Below are 8633 nucleotides of genomic sequence, written 5' to 3' on the forward strand. Positions count from 1 at the left end.
TGGACGTGACTGAAGCAACTTAGCACATACGCATACACATAGTAACTGTGCATGCCTCTGGATACAGAAATAATAAAAATTAGCTACATAAAAATAATATAAAATAATACAATTTGTTAATAAAATTACAAATTTTATAAGTCAGCTTAAAAATGTCTCTTGTATCTACTTCCTGCAATATGATCTATGCTTTGAAAATATTAGAATGATTAGGAGTTAAGTACTTGTACTAGACAAGCTTACATTTATGAGGTGACCATACAGCTGAATCTCTAAAAATAAAACATACAGGATGTGTTAAATAATACAATGAGTTATACCTTAAAACATAAGAGACTATGGAGAAAAAGGTAAGGCTACTTCTATCTGTGAAGCCTCAATGAAAAGTTAGGTAATGAATGGATTTTTGTGTACCCAGTACCAGATTCACAGATAGAGAGATGACCAATGGCAGTCCAGGTATAGGGGGAAAACTGGGATCGTTTCTGGGATCAGTAAATACAGTGTCGCTGTGGGACACATTTAGTCATCAAAGGGTATGAATGGAAGGTATCTCACTTTCCAACTGTATTCAGATTACTTCCTTTCATTATCTCTTCTCTCTAGCTTTACCAATTTACATGTGTTCCTCAAAAATCCCATGCTATTTTGTCTCTTCAAGATTTCTGCATTAATTTTCTCTCTGAGTATTCTGAATTTTTTAGAAGTAGCTTTAGTACCATTCCCATCCTCAGAAATCCTAGAAGACAATAAAATAAAACTTGGGGGAAATACTATGACAACTAATCTTTTATGTATTTAGAAAAATCATTTCATGTAACAATTTATTCAATCATTAAAACTGTCCATAGAGCTGGCATTTATTTTCTGCACATTTAGAAATATATAACTGCTCTATCTTTGTATGATGATACAGATGATAACCAGACATACTGTGGTGGTCATTTTATAATGTATAGAAATACTGAATCACTCTGTTGTATACCTAGAACTGATAATGTTGTGGGTCAATTTAAAAAATATGTAGATACTGCAAGGAAATGAATTAAAATGGTAATGACTGTTATCTCTATGGGGTGAGGATAATGGGTGATTATTAATTTTACTTTATGTTTTTATGTATTTCTAGGTGACTGCAATGAATACATACTGCTTGCAAAAGGAGAAAGAGAATAAATGCCATTAAAAAAGGGAATAAGAGAAACATAAAACTGAGACTCAAAATTAAATGCAAATTACTTCATAAAGTAACTGATAAATTATAGGGGTCATGTTAAACTCTAAACCTCATCTCCCAGGAGGAAAAAAAATAAAAAATAAACTTCCATTAAAACAAAACTCCAACAGAACATTGGCATTTGGCCAAGGTACTTGCTTCTTTTTAATCTCTTGCTGTTATTAACTCACCAACATTCAAATAGAAAGTCAAGCTATTTCAAATTCAATATCTGAACACCTTTGCATATATTGGGGGAAACTGTGGATGCAAGCCAATTGAATTATAAATTTATTATTCTGAAAAAGAACTGTCTTAATCCCCACATTTAAGATTGGCTGAAATGAACATTACACTTTGAAAATATATGGCTCGGCAGTATTTTCATGCCCAATGCCAAGAACAGTACATTTTGATGACATTAGACTTGCTACAATTTTAAAACTAGAAACATCACTATATCTAAATCTTTCATAATTTTTATTCTATAAATGCTAAACATACACATTGTGTGTGTGTTAATAGCTTTTGTGTATTAGTTGCTTAGTTGTATCTTACTCTTTGCAACCCCATAGACTGTAGCCCACCAGGCCACTCTGTCCATGGGATTCTCCAGGCAAGAACACTGGAGTGGGTTGCCATTTCCTTCTCCAAAAGGAGCTATAGAAAGAAAGAAAATGAAGTCGCTCAGTCGTGTTCAACTCTTTGCGACCCCATGGACTTCAGCCTACCAGGCTCCCCCATCCATGGAACTTTCCAGGCAAGGGTACTGGAGTGGGATGCCATTTCCTTCTCCAGCTTAGTCGTGTCCAATTCTTTGTGACCCCATGGACTGTAGCCTGTCAGGCTCCTCTGTCCATGGGATTTTCCAGGCAAGAATCCTGGAGTGGGTTGTGATTCCCTTCTCCAGGGGGGTCTTCCTAACCCATGGATCAAACTCCCATCTCTGCATTGCAGGCAGATTCTTTACCATCTGAGCCACCAGGGAAGCCCATAACTCATATTTAAAATGTGTTGTAATTACCATCACTAAGTGGTATTTTTATTTAAAGTTGATCTGTTTTTTCTAACCACAAATAGCCACCATTCATTATTGATTTTGCATGTGGAAGACAAATTAAACCTATTTTTGATTTTAAATAAATTCAAGAGGAATATAATATGTTCTTTAATCATTCATTATGCTTGTATTGATATACTGTACTTCAAATTCTTTTTGGAAGCAGATGATGTGTAAATTCATACATAAGTAAACAATGTCATGAAAATCTAGTAGAACCACTGTTAATTGAAAGCTAATTTTGTAAAAAAATAAAACGTCTGCTAAGTTTTAATAGTGTTAACAAATTATTCCTTCAACCAATATTGGTTGTTCTAGTATGTGCCAAGCACCATTCCAGGACAGTTTTTCCTAGACCTTGGATACAAATCAAGATGGGAGATAAATCTTGATGTTCTCAGATTAGTTCTCAAGGCAATTTCAAATCTGTAAGGACAAGGATCACCAGAAGAAATGTCCTTGCTGTACTGAGAGTGGGCCAGATAACAGACAGTATCATTGTCTAATCTGGTGTATATCAAAGAGGGGGGTCTACTGGTAATGCTGAGTTTTGAGTTGGAAGAGCTTCACTATAAATAATGTTTTCTTTGTAGAGATGACACATACAAGAATCTTACCAAGAGCTAAATGGGTTAAAGCAAAAATATCAAATTATAAGGACAGAAAAGTTTCATTCCTCATGAGTATAAATTCATCTAGCTGAATAAATGCCATATGCCAGAAGTTTTGCTAAATGAGTTGTTTCTGACAAGACCCTGCCATGATCTATTGTCAAAACTCCCTGGCCTTATGGTAATGGGTACCTTGGCTGTCCTTGAACAGGAGATTTAGAAGGAAGACATTTAAGTGGGACTATATTTTCCCAAAGACACACGGTGTCCAGGTTGTCATAGAGCAAGTGAGCAGAAATGTTCTCAAAGCTCATTGACAGGTAGAAATATGATACATTTACTTGAGGCTGCTATGGATCTATGTGGACAGAGATCTTACTTTACATAGGAGGAGAGACTTAACTAGCAAAATAATTTAAAATCTCACAAGTGATCAGAGTATCATTCTAGAAAATAACAAGTTTTGAGTCATAGAGAGTTCTACAGGCTGTGATGGATCTGGATTAAACAGTTTTGGTTAGACAGAGATGAGGCATTCAGTAGATATTTTCACAGGTATAGACAACAAGTATGTGATAAGAGTGTTTGATAAAATTCTCATTACAGCCTAAATATTAATAGCCAAAATCTGTTTAGAAATGGAATTTTGAATTCAAGAGTTCTTGAGGTCAACTTAAGAAGCTCCTAAATTTTATGGCTTCTTCTAAGCTATTGGTGTCCTAGGAGAGTACATATCTTTGAATTTTTCCTCCTCCTCCACAACCAAAATCACAATAACTTAAAGAAAACTAACAAACAAGGAGGAGACAAAGTTCTGCTGAAAAAAAAAAAAAAAAGAAAACATAGGTACTCTGACATAAATTGCAGCAATATCTTTTTTTGATTCATCTCTCAGAATAATGAAAACTAAAAATAGAGCTACCATATGATCCACAATCCCACTCCTGGGCATATATCTGGAGAAGAACATGGTTTAAAAGGATACATGCACTCCAGCGTCCACTTCAATACTGTTTACAATAGCAAAAAAAAAAAAAAGAAAAAGAAATGGAATTTTGATATATTTTAACTACTATGTAACTACTTAAAAATTATTTAAGAATATTTTGGCAAAAAATGTAATTACAACTAATTATTATGTAATTATCAGTAAAATCAATCAGGAGTAAAATATTTAAATGTTATATATATTACATAAATAAATGTATACAAAATATACACATATACAATCTGTAATGTTAAATGCTAAAATTTAAAATCAATATCTCTGGGTGTGTGAAGTTATAAACATTTGGTTTTATATTATATTTTACACCATATTTTAAATTTACCTACTCTTAACTGTTACTGATTATTCATAAAATGTCAGTAAATCAATGATTTATTTCTTACAACAGGCAGAATTCTGTCTTTACAAGGCTTTTTTCTCTCTGTACCTAGTAAATGTCCTAGAAATAAACTGCTTTGTATTTAGTATTTAAATGCTAAACAACTTCAGCCACCCAGTATAGACTTACCATGGAAAACAGCCTGCATGGAGTAATATACTTTTTTTTTCAGCAAAGAGACAATTTTTAAGAGTGAAATTTTTATCCTAAACCTTGATATAATCGACAGCCATCAGCAGTTCTCAGGTCAGCAATATCACCTTCCCCTAGGAACTTGCTAGAAAAACAAATTCCCAAACCCAACTCTGATATTGAGTCAAAAACAGTAAGTGTGGAGCCCAGCAATCTGTGTTTTAACAAACAGTGCAAGAGATTCTAAGCTATGTCAAAGTTTAAGAACCACAATCTGCACTACAATATAGAAATAAAAGTTTCAGCAGCTTCTACCTGTCTAAATTCACGGAAGGAGAATTCAATATAGTTAACTTAGGTCAGATGCTCTTTGAGTGCTAAGGTCTAAACTTTTTTTCTTCTTTCTCCAAATGCATGCCAAATTAAATAAGATAAATTGCTATTCTACTAAATAATTTGTCAGAGAGATTATGAATTTTAAAAACTTTTTCTTTTTTTAAAGCTCTCAGCATCAGGGGCTTTACTCAACTAACCAAAATCAACCACCAGGAACCAACCACCATTACTTTAGCAGAGCATGTAAGGCACTGTTTAATCAGGAAGCATAGGCAGAAATAGAACAAGAAATCAAATACCCAGAAGATTGTCATAGAAGAATCAGAGTACTTAAAATTATGATTAACTCAAACAATTCTCACACTAACTTGTCACACATGAAAATATAAAATATCTTTTGAGCCATTCCAGACAGACTGTGGGTGAGGGTATCAACAAAAGACACACCAACAAGGTAAAGGGGAAGCTCAACAACATTTAGGATAAATAACTGAGCCTTTTTCCTCAGAAAAAATAGCCCACCCCACACCAAAAAAACAAACAAACAAGAAACAGTAGGAATGAATTCCAAAGGAGTGCTGTTGCTCAACACTTAGTACACATTTACACTGGGAGAATGGCTGGTGATAGTCTTGACTTTTTTTTTTTTCTTCTTTTTTAACGCAAAAGGTAAAGAACTTTGTTCTTTCAACACCCAAACCAGAGCAGAGAGGCAGAAGTAAACTACAAACATGGATGGAGTGAGTATATCCACAGTACATGGAGATGGGGTGGAAGGAGGTTTTTTTTTGCTGTTGGCAGGAGAGCTAAGCCGTCTTAAGGAACATTCTAGGCTTCTCAGTTTGCCATGAAGGAGTATCGCAAAATACAAGGCCCACCCCCCCACCCCCCCCTTCTCGTCTTCAACCTACCTTACTGAGAAGCTGTGTGTGTGTCGGCCAGGGGACAGATTTACAGAGCTCTGTGGTGTCTCTTCTCATCTTGCTGGGTTTGGTCAGGTGCGGGAGCCCAGGTGTTTTTGCTGATGGACTCCAACCAGAATCCCCGGCGTCTTTTAAATTCTTTTCACCTGACTTTCTGTTCTTCTGGGGCGAGGCAAACAGATTGAAGTTTCGCTCTCCCTTATGATGCGGCTGCGTGTCGCACACTGTTTCAAAAGGTGACACTTCTCACTCCTAAAAGTCCACCCACCTCCACAAGGAGGACTCGGCTAGCGCCTCCACGGTAGAGCCTGCAGCAGCGCTCATCAGCGCCGGTCCTGACTCATCCCTGCTCCCCGGCTGTACACCCGACGCTGAATCCTGCAATCTCTCGGGACTCCAGCGATGTCACTATCACCACGTTCATACATCCAATCTGGTCTCCCCTGACATACTTAAGACAAACCCGTAGAGGCCAGGCCTCTGCCCCAGAATTCTCCATCTGCCAGGTTTTTATAAACTGAGCATCAGGAGGTATGGACTCCTCTTCTCCCAGGGTGACATCTTCAACAAAGGATGCAGAGGGGACAGTGATGTTTGGGCTCTCAAAGTCATATAACTGCTGCTCCTAGCTTCCAATTGGTCGTGTCCAGGAAGAAGGTGCAGCCAGTCCAGTTGAGCTGGAAGCTCGGCAAAAACTGGGTCTCAGAGGTGAGCACGTCCTGGTCCGCCGTGCCTGCTGCGGGCCAGCCTGGAGACCTGGCTCCTTTGAGGTAGGCCCCTCCTTCTCACCACCTTGCGCCAGTAAACTTGCCCAGCCGCAGGCTCTCTAGTTCTTGGCTTCCCTGCAACCCGCCCCCAACACCCCAGTACCTCTGCCTCCTCTGACTCCGCCTCCTCCCCCACCACGCCCACTGGAGGTAGGAGAGCATGAGCGAAAGCATTCAAACAAATGAAAGTGTTCCTGTGGAACAGGTAAATCCAAGAGGCCAAATGAAACATCAGAACTACAAGGAAATGCGCAGAGAGAACATCTCAGGTGGTCAGTGGCTCAGTCGTGTCTGAATACCGTGTATAAAATGCAAACTTCCAGAGATCTGATAAGGCCATCTTCTACAAAGGTGTGGATGATTTCTGAATTACAAATAGGAACAATGCCAGCATTCTGTGAAGGCCCTTCCAGTTAAGTTCACCTGAAATCCTTCTTTGGAAATTGGCAGAAGCAAGTAATGAATAAATAAATAAAATTTAAATACCAAGTTAAATCAGGTCAACAGAAAAGCCAGAAACTAAAGCCAGCAAGTGGCAAAATATGTATAAAAGTCAGAAGTGGCTAGAGTCTTTCTCTCTTTTGGAGACTGCATGCCTTAATATTGTAAACTCTCATTATATCATCAGCACCTGGGGCTCCTTGTTCTATATGAAACATATCTTCTTAAAAATAAAACATTTAATGGGGCATCTCTATCTTTTTTGACTAATTACTGTGTTTCTAGGTGTTTCCTCAATAATTCCTTTAAGCTATAATTAAAACAAATCAATTTACGGCAAGATGATAGAAGTTTCTTGACCGGCTGACTGGGTTAGGCTTAAGAATGTCATCCCCTGGAGGATTTTTTTTTTTCCCATTAGGCTTTCCATCATTAACCAGAAAACAATGTAAATTCATAATCTCTTGGCAACAATTTCGATAGCCCACAACTCTCAAGCAAACCTTAAGTTTCAGAAGTCATTCTGATTGTGTTTTAATCTACAGAAAAGTGAGTCTTGTTTGTGGTTCAGTTCATTGAGTATTCTGCTAATGAAACTATAATTTCAATGTCCATTTTAGAGAGTTTACTGTTCTTTTTCTTTCCCTTGGAAATCTGACTTGAATACTTTTGAATATATTTTTTTCTCCCACAAGAGGGGAAGAGAATGAGTTAGATCAAAGAAACACTATGAAACCTAATACAAATGCTGATAGTGGGCTGTTACTTATAATGGAACGAGCACATCCTAAATAAAATGTTCAGATACTACCAGACATTCTGTTGCAGGCCCCTTCCACAGCCCCAAAGTGGGCTCGTCCAACACTCAGAAATTAATTGTCCAAGGAGACACCTGGGCTGACAAAGCAAGAGATTTTATTGGGAAAGGGCACCCTGGCGGAGAGCAGTAGGGTAAGGGAGCCCAGGAGAACCACTCTGCCACATGGCTCGCAGTTTTATGGTGATAGAATTAGTTTTCAGGTTGTCTTTAGCCAATCATTCTGACTCAGAGTCCTTCCTGGTGGTACATGCCTTGTTCAGCCAAGATGGATGCCAGTGAGAAGGATTCTGGGAAGTGGTCGGACTTGTGGTGTCTCCTTTTGCCTTTCCCGAACTCTTCTGGTTGGTGGTGGCTTATTAGTTCCGTGTTCCTTACCAGAACCTCCTGTTATAAAACAACTCATGCAAATAGTTACTATGGTGCCTGGTCAGAGTGGGCGGTTTCAGTCAGTGTGCTTCCCCTAGCAATTCTGCTCTTCTATTCCACACGGCACCCCATCTTTTTCTCCCATCACCACCTTGTCCCCCAATTACTCCCTCTGGGCTATGCCCTTAATACACTTCTCTCAGCAATCCCATTCCCTCTGCAGTGACAATAGTGTTCTTCTGTTTGAAAATCACTGGCATGGACATCAATGTTGATAACATCTGATATGCACCAATACTGCTTCTAACACCATCATGAGCGACTAAACATTAAATTAAATGCAAAAATGCCTTTTGATTGGAGAAAGGACCACAGTTTTTGTTGTCACTGTCACTATTCAATCATTATCACACTTTTAGTTTATATTTCTGCATTTATTTGACTGAATATAGAGGAAGCAGCTGATGCTAAAGATCTTTGGCCTTTTACTGGAGAAGTTAAAAGCAGACAGTGTTTGACCTTAGTTTGCCTTTAGTGGGAGAACTAAGTACATCTCTTTACACTCTTGTTCTT

The 8633-nt window shown here is 38.0% G+C and overlaps 1 pseudogene; it reads right to left on the reverse strand.

Annotated features, from left to right (window-relative positions):
* Nucleotides 1-4476: 4476 nt before the first annotated feature.
* LOC781830 (protein ILRUN-like) lies at nucleotides 4477-6773 on the reverse strand (annotated as a pseudogene).
* Nucleotides 6774-8633: the final 1860 nt, after the last annotated feature.

Source organism: Bos taurus, chromosome 4 (genome assembly GCF_002263795.3).
Source record: "Bos taurus isolate L1 Dominette 01449 registration number 42190680 breed Hereford chromosome 4, ARS-UCD2.0, whole genome shotgun sequence".
NCBI lineage: Eukaryota > Metazoa > Chordata > Mammalia > Artiodactyla > Bovidae > Bos > Bos taurus.